Below are 5,341 nucleotides of genomic sequence, written 5' to 3'. Positions count from 1 at the left end.
TATATATATATATATATATATATGGAATTGGCTTTTATCATTTATACTACTAGTTCTGGAAAGAGAATCTTCACCTTTAATCCACTTCTAAGAATTTTTGTGCTTAAGCCATGAAATTAAAAGACACTTACTCCTTGGAAGGAAAGTTATGACCAACCTAGATAGCATATTCAAAAGCAGAGACATTACTTTGCCAACAAAGGTTCATCTAGTCAAGGCTATGGTTTTTCCTGTGGTCATGTATGGATGTAAGAGTTGGACTGTGAAGAAGGCTGAGCACTGAAGAATTGATGCTTTTGAACTGTGGTGTTGGAGAAGACTCTTGAGAGTCCCTTGGACTGCAAGGAGATCCAACCAGTCCATTCTGAAGGAGATCAGCCCTGGGATTTCTTTGGAAGGAATGAGCTAAAGCTGAAACTCCAGTACTTTGGCCATCTAATGAGAAGAGTTGACTCATTGGAAAAGACTCTGATGCTGGGAGGGACTGGGGGCAAGAGGAGAAGGGGATGCCAGAGGATGAGATGGCTGGATGGCATCACTGACTCGATGGACGTGAGTCTGGGTGAACTCCGGGAGTTGGTGATGGACAGGGAGGCCTGGCATGCTTCGATTCATGGGGTCGCAAAGAGTTGGACATGACTGAGCGACTGAACTGAACTGAACTGAGTTCATGATAAAATAATTTACATAAAAATCTTGTCTTGGTTAATTATGGGTTTTGTTATTCTAAATCTCACTGCAGCTTCTCACAGTAGAAGTGAGTTTGCAGTGCCAGGGTCATATTGGGATTCTCACAATGGGGCTCCAGGAACCAGGACACATGGGAAGGATACAAGTGCCACACTGCAGAGGACCAGGATTTCTGACCAGTAGGTTCTTGAAGAAAAGGATGCCAGGGAGGATGGGTCAGGGCACCATGTTTCACCACCTTAAGAAGGGCTCTCGGCACACATTGCTGCACAGTGACCCTCCACACTCCAAACCTGGTAGGTAAAGTTATCTATGAAGGAGCAGTGGAGGCCCAGGGGCTGCAGCAGAGAATGCACTTTCTCCAGGCAGCAGCAGCCATTGATGATGTGTGCAGGAAGGGCTTGGGGATGCTCAGGTGCTTCCTTAGCACTAGCTGTTCACCCTTTTTGGGAAAAACTCTTCACCCTTGAGGGTCCCTCTGAAGTCCCCCATGAGCCTGAAGAGCGGCGGGATGCTGATGATGTCTCGCTAGGTCAAGACCAGATCTCGCTTCAGCACCTCTTGGTTCCAGTTGATGCAGCTGTCTGCATATGAATTCTGTTCTCTCAATTTCTTGTTTGACAGGCTATTCATTATTTTTGCGATTTTTCCCCCACTTGGAAAATCAGAGCTTCCCGGTGATCCTCCTTCAGGTGTTTCCGCAGCAGTTGGTGAGTATCAGCTGGAAGCTCTGTTTTGGTACAGGAACCGAGCTCGTACATCATGAGACCTGTATACAGCCAAGAGGCGTAGCATTTTACGGAGGTCTGCAAGTTCTCAAGTCTGAGGATCTTCTGGGTAGAGCTGTGTGTCTCATGGCTCCATTGCTCAAGTAACTGCTCTTTCCAAGAGATTTCTGTCCAGGAGATCTTTCTTCTCCAGGACAGTAACCAGAGGTCTCATTCCTGGGCTTCCAAAGGAGTTGAGGTCAGTAATCTGTTTCTTTTTTTTCATATGGATACCAAAAATAATGCCATATTACTTTAATAGTTACTAGCATGTTCAGTTAGATGAATCAGGGCAGCAATTCAGAAAAAAACAGGATCAAACTTTATCTACTTTCTTTTCGCCAAGGCTATCAGAGATAAGATATTCTTTAACAAGGTCATAGAAAGTTCCTGGGTTGCTAAATAAACTTTTCAGTTCAGTTCAATTCAGTCACTCAGTTCTGTCTGACTCCTTGCAACTCCATGGACTGCAGCACACCAGGCCTCCCTGTCCATCACCAACTCCCGGAGTATACTAAAATTCATGTCCATTGAGTCAGTGGTGCCATCCAACCATCTCATTCTCTGTCACCCCTTTATCCTCCCACCTTCAATCTTTCCCAGTATCAGGGTCTTTTCTAATGAGTCAGTTCTTTGCATCAGGTGGACAAAGTATTGGAGTTTCAGCTTCAACATCAGTCCTTCCAATGAATATTCAGGACTGATTTCCTTTATGATGGACTGGTTGGATCTCCTTGCAGTCCAAGGGACTCTCAAGAGTCTTCTCCAACACCACAGTTCAAAAGCATTCCTCACTCAGCTTGTTTATAGTCCATCTCTCACATCCATAAATGACAACTGGTAAAAACATAGCTTTGACTTAGACGGACCTTTGTTGGCAAAATAATGCCTCTGTTTTTTAATAAGCTGTCTAGATTGGTCATAACTTTTCTTTCAAGGAGTAAGTGTCTTTTAATTTCATGGCTGCAATCACCATCTGCAGTGATCTTGGAGCCCCCAAAACTGAAGTCTGTCACTGTTTCCACTGTTTCCCATCTATTTGACATGAAGTGATGGGACCAGATGCCATGATCTTATTTTTCTGAATGTTGAGCTCTAAGCCAACTTTTTCACTTTCCTCTTTCACTTTCATCAAGAGGCTCTTTAGTTCTTCTTTGCTTTCTGCCATAATTACGGAGTCCTCTGCATATCTAAGGTTGTTGATGTTTCTCCTGGCAATCTTGATTCCAGTTTGTGCTTCATCCAGTCCAGCATTTCTCATGATGTACTGTGCATATAAGTTAAATAAACAAGGTGACAATATACAGCCTTGACATACTTCTTTCCCAATTTGGAATCAATTTGTTGTTCCTTGTCCAATTCTAACTGTTGCTTCTTGACCTGAATACAGATTACTCAGGAGGCAGGTCAGGTGGTATGGTATTCCCATCTCTTGAAAAATTGTCCACAGTATATTGTGGTCCACACAGTGAAAGGCTTTGGCATAATCAATAAAGCAGAAGTAGATGTTTTTCTGGAACTCTCTTGCTTTTTCCATGATCCAAAGGATGTTGGCAGTTTGATCTCTGGTTTTTCTGCCTTTTCTAAATCCAGCTTGAACTTCTGGAAGTTTATGGTTCATGTATTGTTAAAGCCTGGCTTGGAAAATTTTGAGCATTACTTTGCTAGTGTGTGAGATGAGTGCAATTGTGTGGTAGTTTGAGCATTCATTGGCATTGTCCTTCTTTGGGATTGGAATGAAAACTGACTTTTTCCAGTCCTGTGGCCATTGCTGAGTTTTCCAAATTTGCTGGCATATTGAGTGCAGCACTTTCACAGCATCATCTTTTAAGATTTGAAATATCTCAACTGGAATTCCATCACCTCCACTAGCTTTGTTTATAGTGATGCTTCCTAAGGCCCATTTGATTTCACATTCCAGGATGTCTGGCTCTAGGTGAGTGATCACACCATTGTGATTATCTGGTTTGTGAAAATCTATTTTGTATAGTTCTTCTGTGTATTCTTGCCACCTCTTCTTAATATCTTCTGCTTCTGTTAGGTTCATACCATTTCTGTCCTTTATTGTGCCCATCTTTGCATAAAAAAGTTCCCTTGGTATCTCTAATTTTCTTGAAGAGATCTCTAGTCTTTCCCATTCTATTTTTTTCCTCTATTTTTTTTTTTGCACTGATCACTGTGGAAGGCTTTCTTATCTCTCCTTGCTATTCTTTGGAACTCTTTATTTAAATGGTTATGTCTTTCCTTTTCTCCTTTGCCTTTCACTCCTCTTCTTTTCATAGAGAAAAGCTGTTTGTAAGGCCACCTCAGACAACCATTTTTCGTTTTTGCATTTCTTTTTCTTGGGATGGTCTTAGTCACTGCCTCTTATACAGTGTCACGAACCTCCATCCATAGTTCTTCAGGCACTGTCGGTCAGATCTAATCCCTTGAATCTACTTGTGACTTCCACTGTATAGTCTTGGGGGATCTGATCTAGGTCATGCCTGAATGGTCTAGTGGTTTTCCTTACTTTCTTCAATTTAAGTCTGAATTTGGCAATAAGGAGTTCATGATCTGAGCCACAGTCAGCTCTGGGTCATTTTTGCTGACTGTATAGAGCTTCTCCATCTTTGGATGCAAAGAGTATAATCAGTTTGATTTCATTTTTGACCATCTGGTGATGTCCATGTGTACAATTTTAGTAAGGTGTTTTCTTCCTCTGTACTTTCTATGTCATTAGTGACAGCCATGCATCCTGCAGTTATTAAATTTCTTGTGTCCTTTTCTCTATTTTAGGGGGTAGCTAACTAAAACCCTGAGGGCTCCAATGAACACCTCATTTTAGTAAATCCTCTGTATCAATTTAGTTACCTCTTTTGTGAATACATGTCTTGGAATGCTGGGTTCTAATACTAAAACTCTATTTTTACTGCATTGCATCTGAAGTAACAAAACCACCCAATCTCCACCTGATAGCCACTTAATGAGAAGAACTGACTCATTTGAAAAGACCCTGATGCTGGGAAAGACTGAAGCAGGAGGAGAAGGGGATGACATAGGATGAGATAGTTGGATGGTATCACCAACTCAATAGACATGAGTTTGAGTAAACCCCGGGAGTTGATGATGGACAGGGAGGCCTGGCGTGCTGCAGTCCAGGGGGTCACGAGGAGTCAGATGTGACTGAGCAACTGAACTGAACTGAACCCAATCTCTAGGTTGTTCTTACTTCCTGGGAATCTCTTTCTAGAAACCTGCACCCTGTCCCTGTTTGCAGTATGTTTCAGTTAGAGATTGTGACCAAAAGTGAGGTGTCCAGGTGCTTGCCCTATGAAATCAATAAGGAGATAAAGTTGGTAGAAAGGAAAAGTTTGCTTTATTTCAGAGTCTGGGGATCAGAGATGGAGGGAAAAGGGCAGGATTCTGCCCAAAGGCTGATTTTCCCTAACAATCAGTGGGCAAGGACTTTTATAGGTGAAATGAGGGGGCTCCAGGTAGAAACAGCACAGTCAGCTCTGTTGTTTTGAAATTGGTCACACAGTACTCTGATCAGCATCATCCTGATGGTTTTAAATACAGTTAGTGTTTAGTTCCAGGGTCAGTTTGTTCCCATTTTTTTGAGGCCAATTCTCAGAATTATGGCAACTTATATCTGGTCATTATATAGTTAACTTCTTCCATCTGGTGGTGGTTTTAGTATCTATAAGATAGCTTAAAGGATATGGCTCAGAATATTATCTGTAGTCCTTGAGGAGAAACTCGAAGTCTTTGACTTTGTTTAATGACTAAACTATTATTTGGTTTCCTTTGACTGTTTTCCATTGTTTTTGCATTTTCTCACTTCTCTGATTTGTCCTTTAGCTAACCTTTTACCACAGAGAAGAGGCAGGCCCAGAACTGGG

The sequence above is a fragment of the Bison bison genome, unplaced genomic scaffold, assembly GCF_000754665.1.
Source record: "Bison bison bison isolate TAMUID 2011002044 unplaced genomic scaffold, Bison_UMD1.0 scf7180017864149, whole genome shotgun sequence".
Classification (NCBI taxonomy): Eukaryota; Metazoa; Chordata; class Mammalia; order Artiodactyla; family Bovidae; genus Bison; species Bison bison.
This window is presented reverse-complemented; position numbering follows the sequence as displayed.